The sequence below is a fragment of the Gossypium raimondii genome, chromosome 1, assembly GCF_025698545.1.
Source record: "Gossypium raimondii isolate GPD5lz chromosome 1, ASM2569854v1, whole genome shotgun sequence".
Lineage (NCBI taxonomy): Eukaryota > Viridiplantae > Streptophyta > Magnoliopsida > Malvales > Malvaceae > Gossypium > Gossypium raimondii.
The window spans coordinates 3065635-3084267 of record NC_068565.1 but is presented as its reverse complement, the minus strand read 5'-3'; the positions used below and the strand labels follow the sequence as shown (position 1 = coordinate 3084267).

The following is an 18633-nucleotide window of genomic DNA, read 5'->3' as shown; positions in this document are numbered from 1 at the left end:
TAATTCTCAAAAGTAATTCTCGGGTTTTGACACTCAATACATTAGGAATAATATGTACCAGCATCAAGGCAGTTGCACATGATACCACAGCAGTCGTCATTACCATGGCCACGGTTCTCGTATGCATTGTAAAAGTCCACAAGTTAATAAGCTCTAAAGGAATTGAGAACTAAGCAAGCGCAATGAAGAAGTCGAAAATATATTGATATTTCATTAACAGATCATCTGGCGGCCATTCATAATTCGGGTAAAACCGAAAAAATTCGGTTAACCGACCGAATTCGGTTAATCGGTCGGTTAACCGAATTTTTTCGGTCGGGGGTCGGTTAATTTTTTTATGATTTTTCGGTTAACGGTTAATTCGGTTCGAAACCGGTCGGTTAACCGAAAATTTTCGGTTAACCGAAAAAATTAATAAATAAAATTATCCAACCCAACCCAAACTCAATTACCCAACCCAATAAAACTAAAACTAAAGTTTACCCAATTACCCAATCCAATAAAACTAAAACTAAAAGACAACCCAATTTACTAAAGTCTAAAACCCAATTTACTTTAATAATTTATAATTTTTTTAAATTTTAAAAATAAAAAATAAAAAAATTCGGGTAATTCGGGTATTTTTCGGTAATTTGGTTAATTCGGGTAATTCAGTTAATTCGGGTAATTTTTAACCAAAAATAAAAAATACATAATTTTCGGTTAATTCGGTTAACCGACCTTATTAACCGAAAAAATTTCGGTTCGGTTAAATTTTTTTTTTAAAAAATCGGTTCGGTTAACGGTTAAAATTTTTGGAAGGTCGGTTAATTCGATTATAGTAATTTCGGGTCGGTTAACCGGTCGGTTAACCGAATGAACACCCCTGCAATTGCAAGCATCCATTCTCATTGAACCACCTAAGCTCTCACTCCTCCATATAACTGAAGGAGAAAGGTAGATCATAACATGCAAAGGCCAATATACATGATTCACAACATTGAGAAAGACACTTAACTCCGTTTGTTTGCCAGTAAAATGTTTTCTGAAAAATTATTTACTTTTACTTTTCTGAAAATGATTTACTTTTCTAGAATTTGAATGAATTTGTATAAAATATTTTCTGTTGTTTGGCAAATTTTCTGAAAATATTTTCTAAAAAAGCTGTTTTTACATATATTAATAAATTTATATATATATATTAATAAATTTATATATTAAACAGAAACGGGCACAAATACTAACAAACACAAACACAACGAACTTGTTCTTGTGGATGATTCAATATGATATATCAATACAGTTTCTATTTTCATCTCCATTTATTAACTTCATACATTGAGCTACAATTAGTACCTGGAACTTAAGAAGACAGGTACTTAAAAAGACTTCTTATGTAAAAAGGGATCAGAGATGACTTGGGGTTCAAAGTCTGGTTTCAGATAACTGGCAAGCGTATCTGCATATAACTCATATCTTGCAGTCATTCGGAACCCCCATTTGTCTTTCAGTTGCCTACAGAGGTTAAGATCCATATCTGAGATCATCAGTCCATCCTTAAAACGGGAGAGTGATGGTGTGCAGGAAGCATCAGGTGCTGAAAAATGACTAGATCCATAGAAATGGCCAAAATCTGGATGTTGTGGCTTTCCATCCCCTGAGGTGAATGGGTTGGGGAAAATCTCAGTCCCTACACGATTGATTGACCCAACAAAGTAACTGTTTGCTATTGAAGCGTTACGTGCCTGTAATATAAAGGAATAATATGTCAAACGACTTGTAGAAGACAGTTCGGTGGTAGGCAGGCATTAACTGATATAATGCTAACATCTGTATCAAAATGTCACTTGCACCTGTAATATTAGATGACTCCCTACTAAATCAGTATCACATCCAATCTTTAGATAGTTACGTATTATATGAAATGGGGGTAAAGAATAACCTCAATGGGCCACATTGGTTCACTAAGTTCACCGACCGTGGCTGATGGGTTGAAAACGATCTCAGCACCATTCAAACCAAAAGCTAGCCAATTCAAAGGATGGTGCCTTCCGTAACATATATTAACAGCAATCTTCCCATAAACAGTCTCAAATACAGGATGCCCGGTATTTCCTTCCATATAATACGTGCTCTCATTGAAGTCGCCAACTCTAGGAATATGGTTCTGCCAGAAGCCAGTCAATTAAGCAAAATCAATAAAAATTCAAGAAACATAAACCCAAACCCAGATAAACTACTGCGTTTACCTTACGGTGCTTGCCTATTATGTTGCCATGATTTCCAATTATAACAGCAGTATTCCAGAGTCTCTCCATGATTTATATCCCTCTCAAGAATTGAGCTTATAATGACCATGTTATACTTGAGTGCAAATTCCTGAAGAAATTGTGTAGATTCCCCGTTAACAGGTTCTGCAAATTCACACCACCTCTTTTCTCGTGTACAGAAGGCAAATGGCATCATCCATGCTTCCTGAACTTGCATCATAGACTTATTAATTTGCATTTTCAGAATATTATGCATCGATCAATAAAATTGACCATACCTGCAAGCATAGTATGTTGACTCCTGAAGCACCAGCAGCATCAATTATTGGTCTCAATTTCTCAACTATAGCTTTTTTCTGGTCTGAAAAGGGAGCAGTGGTTGGGAGAGCAATGGAGTTCTGAATAAGACCCACCCTTACCCGGGATTCTCTTAACAACTCTTTGTCAGCAGAAAATTTGTAAGCCTGGAATGATTTGAAATGGAAAAGCACATATAATTGCCTCCTACAATATACTTGTATTGAAATGACAAAAATGTACGGAGATAATAGCTACAAGTATGCTCAGGTCATGTCGGTGAGAGAATAATTTTGTAATGAGAAAAGGGATGTTTTTCAACCACTTAGATAAGAGTGGATTGAATGAAAATCAACATATTTCAAGGAGATCCTGGTAGTACTAAAATTATACATTAGAACTATTATAACCAAATGTTCAAATGTGTGAACTAGAAACTGGAAAAGGGGGAAAATGGAGGAAGAAAAATATTCCATACAAATATCAGAATATATGACATAGATTAGCTAACCCTGCCTAAAGATTAACATAATCTTCAGTTGCAGTCAAAATGCATGGTAGTGCCTTGTATATCTAAAGTGTCCAAAACATATATTGTTCCTTCCCTTTGATTGTTTTATAAGAGTATTACGATTTCAGCCAGGCCAACCTTGTGGTTATTGTTTTCCAATATTGATGAGCTAAGATGATGGATCTCTATATCAACGAATCGTTATAATGCAGTAATGTTGGATAAATAAATAGGCACCTGAAGATCAAAATCATGTTTTGAAGAGAGGGCTTTAGCTGATTCAGGTGGAACAATAGTTTCAAGTGCTTTTCCGCAATTCAGCCCCAGAAGCAACCGGCTGACTTCCTATTAGTAAACCATAACAAAATTCCAAAAGATTGTTACTTTCACCAGCAATAAGATCAGTAGATTTTGACTTTTAATAGGCAAAACATGTTACTTGTTAATAAGATAAACTGTTTACAAATTCTAGGATCGACTGCAATGATCATTTCAGTGGCAAAAACTGACCAAAATGACAATAACCAATCGATTCATAATAGACAATTTGAAATGGGGTTTCCTTTTTCATGATCAAATTTGCTTTTACAGTATATAAATATATATAAGCAAGAAAAATAATAGGAAAGATTGGAATTTTTTGCCCAGTGCATGGCCAGATTAAGAAAAACAAAAATACCCAATTAAATCAATAAAGTGAAGACAGATAAATTACAACCCGGAAAGCGGGAAAAAAGAAAAAGAAAAGACTTGGTAGAGTTGAGGCTTGAGATTTGCGCTCAAGAGGTGGTGAAGCGAATTATACCCACAAATTGATTCATCTTTGAAACTTTGCTTTTCTTCTGTGCTTACATTTTCTTTCCCAATTCCATCAGTTTTCTCCATTTTCTGATTCCCTCAATTATTGCTCCGAAATCAAAACATAGAAAAAAGGTTGATGAATGCCGGTGTCTGGTGTTGAGAATCGGTGTTGGCTGATGGCAAGCAGAAGATCAGGTGTCAAGGATAGGGGGAGGGGAAGGGGAAAGGGAAGGGAAAGGGAAAGGGAAAGGGAAGATCGGTGTCTAATTTTCCTGAAAATGTCTTACCGAATTAGAAACGGTAAGACATTTTCCAAAATTAAGGCTTCTTTTTCTCGTGTTTGTAATTGATTTTACGTTAAGAAAATATTTTCAGCCAAACAAACACTGGAAAAGGCTAAAAATCTTTTCCGAAAAATATTTTACTTCCAAACAAACGGAGAAAGAACACTAAGTTATCAGGTTAATTAATGAAAGTCAGCAAGGAATTCAACAAAAGAGGAAAAAAATTCTCATATTATGATAACAAAAACCATAAAAGAACAAAAGAGTTTCAATCCAACAAAGTAGCAGAAGCCACTAGAATTATGCACTTCACACAAATCTGTGATAACAGTGACACTTGAAAAGACATACCCAAGTTCCAGAACTTGTAAAATCAAAGTAAAATGAAAAGTAGACCATGAAAATGATAAAGCAGTTTGTAGTCAAGTTATACATAAATTATCTTCTACAGTAAATCAAACAATCAAAACAAAATTAAACTCGTGAGACCAATTAAATCACTCATATTATCCAATCCCCAAATCATTAAAAGAAAAAAAAATAGAATATTTTGTTCACAGCTGAAAGCAAAAGCTTGACCTGGAATCAGAGAGAAAGAAATGATGGGTTTAGAAGAGAAGAAGGTAAACATAAAAACCCAAGTTTCCAATAATTGAAATTTACCCAAAAAACCAATCAAGCTAGTAAATTTTTCTAGCTGAAAAATCAAAGAAAATCCCCCTCCCCCCAAAACAAGCTATATCCAAAAAAAATCAAAAACAATTTGAAAAGGATAGGAGAGAGCAAAAGTACCTTGTTGAATTTTGTCTTTTTAGCAGCTTAATTGCAAATATTTTCCTTCAAGACAACATTTTTAACGATGTATAAAAGGGGGGGTTGTCTTTGTTCTTACAAGGTATAAGGGGGAGTGGGAAACTCGAATGCAGACACACCAGAAGAGAAAGTAGGCGGCTTATGATGGTCTCACCTACCCGAGAGTTTGGGTTTGGTAACAGACTGAGTAATTTTATGACCAAATTTGGATGATCACTTGGGTTTCTTTGGTTCTCTCTTTAATTAATTTTATTTTTAAAATTTATTAAAATATAAAATAGGAATTCAATCAATTAAATCAATTCATGTTGATTTTCTATGAATATTTTGAGAACTCTTTTTTTTTTTTCAATTTAAAAGAATTAGATTTTTATTTGAAGAGATTTATAAATATATAAAATTAATGATGAAAAATTATATGAAAATTGATTGCTCTATGCTCTACTTCTGATCTAAAAATAAATATTTAATAAATAGGAGAAGACAGGCCCATTGACCTACCAAAGCTAACCCTTAAAACTAAAATTCAACCAAACAAGTCCATCAGGCCCTAAAATAATTCTTTTCTTCCCACACTGTAAATTAGTCAATGGGCTTTACTTCAAAAATACTTAAGCCTAGTTTATATAAGAAAATAATAATAATTTTTGAGATAATTTTGAAAACTATATATGAATTTTAATTTAATAATTGGATCGTTAAAATATTAAACGTACAAAGAGATACAAAAGCGTGCAGGATGTAAGTAGATCACTCCCCATATATATAGTCAATAGCATAAAGGAGCAGTTGTTAAAGCCTCTTGCTGACATCTCAATGACCCAAGTTCAAATCCTATTGATGTAATTTCTTTTCTCTTGTCTGTAACTTAATTTTATAAAATTATATATATAGATATATGGGAGGACTTAAATAAATTTGGGTTATCAATTTACAAATATGATCAGATTTCAATAAAATTTAAGGCCTATGTTTCGAACTACACCAAACTTGGACAAGTATATTTGGTATTGATACAATGCAATGACTTGATCTGATTTAGTCTATGAACACTTTTACTTCCAAAGTATTGCGAAGGATATGCTTTTAGTGTTATTTGATATTATATCAATTTTCGATATAAAATCACTTTGGTATCGACTAATATCGGATCGTTATAGTACAGGTAAAGTTAATAAAATTGTATTAGAATGCAAGGAAAATAATTAGAATTAAAATTAGTAGTCTATTTTAAAAGGCAGAACCCAACCTTTTTAAGCCTTGCAATCTTGGGTTAGCTTACCCAATAGCCATACAAGGCCTTAAATGTAAATAATTGAAAGGAAAACCCCAAACACTCACTATATATATATGGGCATTTCTCTTTTCGATTTGCAATGTGAGTATTTTGTGTGTGTTTTTTATAATTACTATAAATTTTTTCTTCCAATTTTCAAACTTTCCATACATTTGTTAATTTAAATTTACAATAAAATGAGAAAAAAGAAGTACTAATGCTACCAATAAGACCATGTGGCTTGACAAAACATGTGATATGGCTATATGATCAATTGATTGTGTGACAAAGTTGGGTAGAAAAATTGACGGTCCATTAAATAAAATATAAATGATGGAAGTTTGTATTATAGACGTAATATTTTTAGCTCATGGATGAAAATAATATATTTACAAATGATGATGAATTATTTATAATTTTCTACAAGAATTTCATCATTCAAACCATTGGAATGTAAATCTCGAAAATTCTAAGCATTAATGATGGATGAAAGCAAAATTTTAAAAGAAAAAAAGAAAAAATAACTCATTTTCAAGTCAAATATATTGGTTAGAATCATCAACCACATAATTTGGCATGTGCTAAATTCATCCACATCATCCCAAACCGACCTATTTGCAATTGGTTCTTGGATTCATTGAACTATAAAAGACAAGAAGAAAAACAAATGATGGATAAAAAATTGCCACAAAATTACTTTTGCCTGGTGAAGGAGTTAGTAGTAGTTTAGTGAAATTGTGGCTGTTACATCAAGTTTTGCGTTAGAAATGGGAGATTCGTATCCGACATATCCCGAGAGCTCTTAATAGTGTTGCTAATCACATGACTAAATGTTCTGATACAAATAGTTCTTTGATACGTTTATTTAGATCCCCATCGACTTCGGTCATGAACTTACTTGATGGGAAGAGATCACAACATATCTATTTCCTCTTGATTATGGTTTTATCTAATGAAATTACTTAATACTGTACTTTTCTAAAAAAAAATAGAAAAAAGGAATTTATATATTATTATGGCTAATATTTTGGTTAACTAGCTATTAGTCAACTTGATTTATTTTTAATTAATTCTATGAAAACTTATACATGACTTTAGGTTAAAAATATAATTCTCTCGATATTATTATAAAAGCAATTATCTCATTTATATTTAATCACTAGTGAGATTAGCAAGATCTCAAACATTTTAGGATATATTTAAGAATATATATATATATATATATATATATATATATATATATATGAGATAGTTAGAAAATTTTTAAGGAGGTGAAAATTGAATTATAAATATTTCAAGAGATAAAATATAAATTTATAATGTATTAATTTATAATTTCATTATTTTTAAGGGACTAATTTTTTTTCTTTTTAGATTTGGGAGTCAAAGTATAAATTTACTATTGATTAATTTGTAATATTATTGTCTTTAGAGTGATAGCTAAAATTTTTCATTTTTAGAAGGAACCAAGGCCCTTGCTAGCTAGAAGTGTTCATGGGCTGAGTTGGGCCAACCCGAAAAATGGGTCAAAAATTTTGCTCAAGCTTAGTCTGGATAAAAATATTAAAATTTGGGCCTGGCCCACCTGCATTAATTTTTTATATAATTTTTAAATATATATAATACATCAAAAATACTAGAAACATTAAAATAAATATTTCCTAACAAATTGAAAATAAATTTTAAAAAATATGTATACTTAAATAACGCTAAAATAGATGTAACTTAATAAGCAAATGCCTCTAAAATAATAATAAAATTAACAATAAAACAAGCATTATACAATATCCAAACAATATCAACAAAATAATAATAACATAATAATAAAATGATAGCAAAATAGGGAGAAAACAACAAGAAAATAGCATTAAAACAACAATAACAAAAAAAATTGTCATTTTGTGAATTCAGGTTGGGTCAGGCCAAAGCCAAAAATGCCTTACCCTAGACGCAATCCATTTTTTAAACGAGTTTTATTTTTTTGCCCAAATCTATCTTTTGGGCCTATATATTTATCAAAACCTATTTTCTGAATCTATATTTTTGCCCATTTTTTGGGATAGGTGGCCTGGTCCATGAGCAGATCTATTGCTAGCCTCCTACTTTGCCTTTGTGTATATAAATACACACTTTTGGTAAAATCCTCAACTGCCATACAGACCACATTCAAATGATCGTATAAATCCCCTCGCCCATAAATTAGAAGATAAAATCTACTTCAACACGTTTGAACCCACACCCTCTTTATTATTACAATAACAACGATATCAACTGAGACAACATTTAATTCACCATACTAAACTTATATGTTAAAGAAATTTCTTAAAATTAAACCCGTTTTAAGTGGGCCTTAGACCAAAAGTGAAGGATTTTATATATTTTTTGTTTTTGGAATGAAATGTAAGGTTAGAACTCACAAATATCTTTCATCACGAGTGTTAGGACCATTAATTTTAATGTTTTTCCACACGGTACTTGTTTACGTAGTAAAGCGTGAATCAAATACAAATTGTTGATTGGCCAAATCCATAACAAAAATAAATAAATAAATAAAAGAAAGTAGAGAAGACGACAAGTCGACAGACAACTAGTGATTAATTACCCAGTCAAATGGTCCGAAATTTGAAGTATCTTCCAGCAGAGAAAAAAGAAGAAGCTAAACAATAATTCAACATTACCAAAATCCCCATATGTTATTTCTTAGAAATTTCCGCAAGTTTCAAACAAAAGATCAAGCAAGAAAAAAAAAGAGATGAGAAATTGACTACTCTTTTAACAAGGTAATGCCATGGAGGATTCTTACAAAGAATCTAAACATTAATATTACATCTCAATGGTACACATGTTGTTTTATTTTATATATTGTCTTTGTCATAATCAATGTCGTATGCAACCAAAAAGTAGAATAAAAATGGAAAGCAAATCACGAATTTGTAGTGCGGTTGGTTTATGTAATGAATAAAGATAGTGGTGTGTGAGTTGACTGAGGAGGATGAGTTGGCTATACCGAGTCAAAACACGGTGGATTGGACACGTATCCCCATCAATTTTTGGTTCTGATGGAGGAGCCGACACATGTCAGGTGAAAGGTCTTGTCGGAGAATCATATATAGTAATTACATGGCATTTGATTAACGGCATTGTACGCTTGGCGGCAGCTTTTGCTTTTGGGAGGATGTCGAAATTGTTGCTTTGAAACCAAGACATGGTTTTTGTCTTTTTTTAAAAATTTACATTAAAACGTGACAATTGAACTTAACTTAGAAGTAAATGGGAAAACGATTGATTCTCTAGAATTATAAATATCGTGCTTGCTCTTTCAAAATAAATTAACACGGTTGAGTATAACTGGGTTTTGTATTAAAGTTTCGTCTCTAATTTTTACGAAGTCGTGTATGATTTATAGAAAAATGTGACAATATGAGATATGTAACTCGAACCATCAATTAAAGCCTTAAAGGCAGCATGCTTACATACATAGAATTACTTGAGCTAAGAGTCGACTCCCTGTCAACAGATATAAATAATATCCGACTAAGTAATTATAACTAACAATAGAATTTAAATACTAACGAAATTTTAGTATCATTAATAAAAGTTAAGGTTTTAAACATTTAAATTCGAGTTGAACTAATTAACTTAGTTCATTCTAACTCGAACTTAAACCATTAATATTCTCAAAATTTTAATTTTATCATAAATCAAGACTTCAATAAAATAAAATAACAAAATTTCAAGGTAAATTGATGAAATTATATTTAAAGGTATTTTGGAAAAGGTCAATAATGGATCCATCTCTCCCAAATACAATGAACCTCATTCTTATGGTGTTTTTAGTTTATTTTATATATTTTATACATAATGAGATAATAATTTTGTGGGGAAATGGAGATATCTTGAAAATGGGTATTTCATTTGCACAAGAAACCTCAATGTTTGCCAAGTTTTATAATTAAATATTTAACCAAAAGTGGTTATTGACTAATGAGTACATTAGAAGTTCTTAACTTGAACGGCTTGTTTTAGCTTTATCACTTAGGTCTTCCATCTTCTAATTATACAATATGTGTTCATTAATTCTAATAGCGAAGTGGATAAAGTTTATCAGACCTCTCGACAAATCGGTATTATCTTTGGGTTTTGATTATTAAGGGATTGATTAATTTTGAAAGGATGATATTTAGAAAACGAGCTGGTCTTCCCTCAACAATTATTTTATTTCAAAAGAAATGATAAAAATAATAAGGTAAACTATACCCCATATCACTAAATTATTAGTAAATTTATATTTTAATCACTCAATTTTAAAAAGTTACAAAATAGATAAAGAACTATTTGAAAGTTTTCATTTAAGTTACTGAGCTGTTAAAATTATTATTATATGGTTTTCTCTATTTACACCGTTTGCACTAATCGAAAGCTCTATTTCCCTTTCTCTTTTTACAGTCCATTTTTTATGAAACAACTGTGGATGCCACGAATCTGCAAACCAATATCCGAACAACTTTCTTCTCCGATATTGGACATTGACCATCAGATCGATTTGGATCTAGGGTATGTTCTTCTACTCTTCAATGGGTACTAATTCATTGTATTGATCATCGACTCATTGCTTAAAACTCGTTAGCCGAGCTTAAAAAAAAAAAACTTAACAACCCAATGATGTAAATAAAAAATTTTTAAATAATTCAATGACAACTTTGTAACTTTTTAAAATTGAGTGACCTAAACATAATATATTAATAATTTAGTGAACTTGGGTGCAGTTTACCCAAATAATAATTTAGAAAAAGCTAAACCAAAAAGAAAGGGTTATGGTTTTAATTAAGCACCGTCTTAATTAATTCAATCCTATTAGAATAATAACAAGCCACTTAAATGGAGTTTCAACTTCCATTGTGGAAAACCCATCACTTGTACGGATCAACAATTTCCCACCACACAATTTTTTGAAGATTACCAGTTTAGACGAATTAGGAATAAAATTTTAATGCTATTTATTTTGTATAATAATTAAATAATTACCCCATTAAATCACAAATTTATTTATTTATTTCGATAATTTAAGGTTTTTGGCAACATTTCCCTCGTTTTCCGACATGTAAATCTGTAATATTCTTTTGAGGGGTTGAATGAACTATGATCTTACATGCCGACCAAATCTATTTTGCACTCATATCCATGTCCATCAAGATTATATATGAATTTTTATTTCTTACATTTAGAAAATGGCCAAAATAAAGTTGAAAATTTGTAGTGACCATTCAACCATGGTCCTGCGATGTATTTGAACGACCATCATTTGAGTATGTTAAGCAATTTTGTCGGTGTTTTCCTGCAAAATTATCCTTAACCCACGGATTAAGGGCTTTTTTTGGATCTAGCATTTATGAATATTAGTGGCATAAATTTTCATGAAAATTATTTTTATTACTGACAGAATTTTTGCCTCCTCCTACATGGTAAAATTGTTTTGTAGTTACTTCAAAAATACTAAATTTATAAGTTTGATATAATATTAAATTACACTTTGATTTCTTAAAATGATAAAATTTTAGTTTATTCTTTTAAAAATGAAATAATATGTTAATATATGGATAAAATTATACTTTAACCCCTTAAAAATTATAATTTGATCTTGATTAAAATTATTCTATTAAAGGCATAATTTAGAATAAAAATATCCGTTTAGTATCCACATAACCAATACAATAACATCGTAATAAATATAGATCTAATAAAAGAATTTTTATAACTTGACTGTTAAACTTACATTTTAAAATCTAAAAATTCAGTTCATAAAAATAAAAAAGATTAAATTTCTAAAAGAGAAAGATAAAATGAGGAACTTTTAACTGTGGTCAAATTTCATTATTTAACCGAAAGTATTAACAACGAAGTTTCTATCATTAACCACAATTTTTGTTCCCAAATTAAATAATGATAATCACATTTCTTTGTTCCCAAATTAAATAATGATAATCACATTTCTTCTTCGAAATTTGTAAGTATATTTTTTTAAGAATCTCAGTTTTGATCATATATGTTATTTTTTGACAAAATATTTAAATCTGCCTATAACTTCTCCTTAACTCATAAATAGGAGGATAATGCGCTTTAGCGCACTCAAACCTACGTCCTTCTGCATTGACAACCACGTCCATTTCATAAAAATAACACTTTCAAAGTAATTTTTGTGGAAAATTAATAAGGGGCTAAAACTTAAATTATTTGAAATTGTTTTTTGTCCATAATTAATATTTTTTAAGAAATATTAAAAAACACGGTTATAAAATTAGTATAAAATCAATATTTAAAATAACCGACATAAATTTAATGCACAAATCTTATTTATTTTTTTCTCTCGGGTAATAAATGTGTGTTTGGTTGGGTGAAAAAATAGAGGGATAACAGAAGGGAAAGGAAAAGTGAAAAAAAAATGAATTTGAGTGCGCTTAATAAAGAAGAAAAGTGAGAGGAAACAAAATAAAGGAAGAGATCATTTTTCATCCTAATATATAAAAATCATTCAAATGTCATTACTCTCTCGGACATTGAATTTACTACATGTTAGTAAGATTTTTGATCCATGCTTCACACTGGTTAATTATTCTTTGTGTTAAATTGTAGTATGCTTTAAGTTTTCAGATATTTAAAATTTAATTTTATATTTTTATTTTAGGAATTTAATATTTTTATTTTTCGTGTTTAAAAATTTAAGTCACTATTAATATTGTTAAATTTATTTATTAAATTTATTAGTGTGACATTCTAAAATTAAAAAAACTCGTATCAATAATTCGTAAAATTCACATTATAATTTTAATTAAAATAAAGTATTTTTACTAACTAATAACATTTATAATGTTAACGATATCAAAATATGTTGAAAAACAAAATATTTTGAATATAATATAAAGATATTTATTATTCATATAAACTAAAAAAATAGGAGAATCAAAATAGAAATTAAATAATTATAAAGAAAAAAAAAAGCCTCCATTTTACATAATAATTGGAACATAAATTGATGTACTGTAAACCTAACCTAAACGTTATAATAGCTATCCCTCCCATAGAAGGTTTCGAGTTCATGCAGTCTTTTTACACGTGGCATAACGGCGTGTTTGGCAAAATGAATAAAAGTGGACCACAGAGTTGGCTTATTCTCCACTGATTTGACACTTCCAAACATGTCCCAAATTCTACAGAAGGTTCCTATTTCTCCATTTTCAGCGATATGAATTTCAATCTCCATGTCTACATTTTTATTAAATAATTCCATGTAATTTATTTTTTTAAAACATGTTATGGTGTATATATATTTTGATTTTTTTATAATTAAATAAATATTATACCAAATTTTATTTTCTTTGTATGTCTTTCTTCTAATGTTTAATTTTTTTTATAATGTTTAAAATTAGACATAATTTTTCTTCAATTCTTAAATAAAAAAATAAAATATATTTAAATATATTTAAAATCATATTTTTTGTATTAATAATGATACCGATGTCAATTAATGGGTCTAAAAAAATTTCTTAATTGTAAAAAAGAGGCCAAGAAATATATGCTACATTTTCCTGCTGATATTTGCTTTTTACCTAACTCTTGGCAGGATGGTTTCCAATCCAAAGAAAGCGGGTCAACAGTTTGTGATGGGACAAAAAAAATTGGATCACTTTTTCTCAGCCCATTTAGTTATTATTCATAAATTTCTTTTTTTTAGGAGTAATAGTTTTATGGATTCGAGCATGTTGAAACATGTTTATCTTCTTATTTAAGAGTTGGGATAGTTATAGATAGTTTTTCAGGTTTTAATCATATTTGTTCTATTTGACACAATGTCTAAAACTGTTCATAATCCTTCTCCAATCCATAAATAGGAGGCTAATGTATTTCAACGCACTCGAACCTACGTCCTTTTGCATAGGCAACAATGCCTATCCCAATCGAGTTAAGACTCAATCGGCATGATTATGGGTAGTTTTAAGTATTGTATCAACTTAAAAACTTTCAGATACTTTCAGATACTTTCAAAATTAAATTAAATTTTAAAAAAATATTTTTTTTTTCAACCACTTAATTTTTTGGAAGAGTTAATAGGTAGAATTACAAAGTGATTAACATTACAAAGAACCATTGAATTGATAATGAGAATATATAAAAACATATATAAGAATAAATCTATAAAAAAAATACATATAATTAAGCTTAAACTAGACAAAATATAAATATTTAAGTATATTATATATTATAATTAAAAAGGTGAGATGAAGCCACTTCCTTCTCAACATCGATGAATCTTACTCCATTCTCATCCTTCATTGAGTGTAAATGAAGTTAAATTTTTTCAAAAAAATAAAAATAAAAATTCCACAATTATAACCTAATTTTTGACAATAAATAGAAAAAGAAGATGAGAAGCAACGCCAAAAAGGACATCATCACTTTGCACCAAGAGAAACAAAAGGTATACGCATGGGAGAGGGTGGGAAAGTTCAATGTAATAAATCCTAGTCATTGCCTCCTCCACGTCAGCTCGCCGACAATTTTTGACACTTCAACTTGGTACATTCCAGATGCTCCATCGCTTATTCTCATGCATTTCATCAATACATGTGAATCGTGTGTGTCTCTGTGTTTTCTTTTCGTTTCTTTCTTTTTACACCCTAATATATTGTCTTTTTTCAATACTCATGCAATGGAAATTTGAATTTTTACTATTAGGGTGTAATCGAGTTGAGCCGATTTTGAATACTGTTGAGGTAAAGGTCAAGGTTGAGATTCACTTAAAATTTAGAGCTTAATATCGACTTGAGCTTGATCGATTATTTGTCTTTAAGCTCAAGTTTGACTTGAAATATAATCGAGTTACTTAAATTTGGACTCGATTAAGCTTATTTATCAATTTTTGTACTTACGCTTGAGCTCGTCTCGATAATTAAGCTCAGAGTTAGTAATATATATTAAGAGCAATAATGTAATTTAATAATATAACAACATAAAAAGCTCGATAAGACCCACAAGCCGTTGAGTCAAGTAATATTAAGCTCGAATTCAGTTCGATCAATAGCTCGAGCTCAGCTTCATAACTACCCTATTGAGTTCGAATTTTTTTCTGAGTTGAACTTAAATAGCTTACGAGCACCAATGTTATATTTACACCCCTAGTGTTAGGGTACAAAGCTTTGACAATCTCATTCATCCATCGGAAATCAAGCAAGTATGAAATCAATGTATTCAAATGCATGCATTTCAACAATGTCATTTCGAAAATTTAAAATTGAGAGTGCAACATGTCTTACATCTACACCCCATAGTAATATTATTTTAACGATAGTTATGCTTGTGTTATTTTTAAGACCGACATTAAGCTTAAAACCAATTTGAAGTAAATAGGTTACCTTGTCATGCTTTTGTGTTCTAAGCATGCTTTAATTTAGCCATTACAAATCTAAATCAAAATAAATTTGAAAAGAGCACACACACATGATCAGAGTTAAAGCAAAATAAAATATGAATGTAAAAAAAAATCATAAAATAAGTATCTATAAATATTCGAATCCTTGGGAAAAAGAATTTGGTAACAAGTAACAACAATTAAATTTTTTTTAAAGAAAAAACAAAATAAATGTTTTATTTCACATTAAGATTGTCCCCTCTTGAATGCAATGGTACAAAGCATAGCACAAATGTAGTACCCACCATTTTTGTTTTGGACCTTCTTTTGAGTAGCCAACCACCTCTCCTTTTGCCCCCAAACCAATGTGCCCTCCATGTGCCATAATTCAACACACCTTTTTCATATGGGGCCAAATTGAACAGACCAGTCATCAGTGCAGGTGACTTTCCCTTCTCTTCATTAATTTTGTATCATTAATCTTAATCTCATCACATATTAAAGTCACTTAAACAAAGTATAGTAAGTAGTCCAAATTATTTTGATTCAAATAATTGAGGTATGCATTTGTAAAGGTTTAATTAATGAGTCAACTTGACAATTTGTGTATCATGTTGTGTCCGTTTATTTTTACATTTTTATATTCTTTAATGTATTATATTTAGTATGTCAATATACATTAAAAATATCTCTTACCAATAAAATTTCATAATTATTTAAACAAAATTAATAAAATAACATATAATTACATTTTGAAAAAATAAATATATTTCTTAAAATTAAAAGACTACTATTATTGTATAATAACGACTTCTTAAAATCAAATCATGCGTTAGAATGTCTGAAAAATAATTGAGTAATTGGATTTGAGTGTAATATTTATTTGTAGTTATTTACATAATCACTTGAATTCTCCATCTCCTCCTAAAAATTGAAGAGCGTAACTGGGTTGTTTCGGTTACATTCAGTTCAACTAGACTCGTTAAATATAATGACTATCCAAACATGCCACAAATGTATAAAATTACAAATAATTACATTCAAATTGAATTATTAAGTTGCTTTCCGAACACACCCTCGAGAATTTGGTAATGGGCATTGCTTACAGAGCCAAATTGGATTGGCCAGGACCAGTTCACCTGTGAATTGATTGAACTAGATTAAAATGGTTAAATCGACGATTGATTAGATTTAACAAGTTTTCTCTATTTTTAAGATATATTTTTATTATTTTATATTTTTTTAAATAATTTATTTAATTAAAATAGACAAATCAACCCAATTAAACTGAAAATTAATAATATCAACGTTTAACTATCAATCCGATTCAAACCTTGGTAAGATTTAACAGTAATTAAGGATAAATTGAGTACCGTTATTTGTGTTAATCATTGTTATCAATTACCATTTTCCTTCATTTAGTTAGTGTTCTTACCAAATTTAAGTTCTGCGAATGGATGAATTATAAAATATTAATATATCCTTATAGCACTTGTTATGGTTAATTAAATAATTATTATAATAAATTTTTTATTAAATATTTGAATAAATTCTAATAAAAAAACTTAATTAATATGATAACTTTAAAAGTGTCCTAATTACAAAAAAAATCATTAACATTAACATAAATTTTTTAATAATTTCATTATAAATTTTGATTATACCTGTCATTTTTATACAAAACATAAAACTGGGGCTATAGGTAGTCCCTTCCCAACTTATAAATAGGACGGTAATGCACTTTCAATGTACTCGAATCCATGTCCTCCTACATTGATAACAATATCCATACTACTCGAATTAAGACTCAATCGACATTAATATTAATATACTTTAATATGCACATTAACACATGATTAACTTTTATTAAAGTGCATGCACTTTGTTAAAATAATCCAAGAAAGTTTATCTTAATGTTTATCATTGGTGGGTATATAAAACAAAGTTTAATTAATTGATAGATCAATTAAAGATAACCCTAAAAAGTGGAAAAAGCTATTTGGTAGTTGGCAGTTTTTCAGGTAAAGTCAGTTGGTCGAATAGTTTTAAATTGAATTATTATTATTATTTATTATTATTTTTGAGAGGAAGTTCTTGTATCACCATTGGAGACACCAAAACCTATGCTATTTATTTATAACCTCCAAATATTCAGATATTTTTACCATTTTGAAATGCAAGTTGCAAAATACATAATTTTAATTCTTGCAACTATATAAAATAGTTTTAATGCTTGTTTATCACATGTCACTATTTGTGGGGTTAAAGTTTGAATTTTCTTTTTTACATATAGATACTAATTTTAAACCCATGTAATGTAGGAGTATATAATAAACTTAGATAAAAATATATTAAAAATAAAAAAAAAGCTTAAGTGCTAAACATGCCCTGAGAAAAAAAATTAAAAAAATAATGAAGCCCTACTTGAGCCTTTAATTGAAAGTTAATAATTAATTGAATCATGAAGTGATAATGCCACAATTGAAGTGATAGTTGACATGAAAAATATGATGATTAAAATATTATAATGAAGATTATAAAATGGTATAAAAATTTAATATGCACCAATCCCTGTGCTCTTTATATTCATCATTTATTTCCAAAATCTAGTCTTTGATTTTAAAATTAAAATTTAATTGATGACACTATTAATAGAATTTCATGAATTTTGAATATATGATATTTTAATATTCAAAGGTTTAATTTAAAATTAAAGTCCAATTGATAATACATATTCAAATTTAACAACTAATTAAACTTAAGTAGATGGACTAAATTCTTGAAATTAAAAATAAAAGCACTAAATTTTAAATTTTTAAAAATAAAGGGACTGAAGGCAAAATTAGACCCATCGCCTTCCCTTCCCTTACTCCTGTTCTTTATTTCCATAAACCATACTATTATTTATAGCCTTCCTTCTTTAACACTTGTCTAAAGCTGTTTTTTTAATTATAAATATAAATGGTTAAATTTCAATTTTGGTCTCTATACTACTTAAA

At 29.3% G+C, this 18633-nt stretch overlaps 1 pseudogene; it reads right to left on the bottom strand.

Moving 5' to 3' along the window:
* Nucleotides 1–1220: 1220 nt before the first annotated feature.
* LOC105775937 (beta-ureidopropionase-like) lies at nt 1221–4894 on the bottom strand (annotated as a pseudogene).
* Between the last annotated feature and the right edge of the window lie 13739 nt (nt 4895–18633).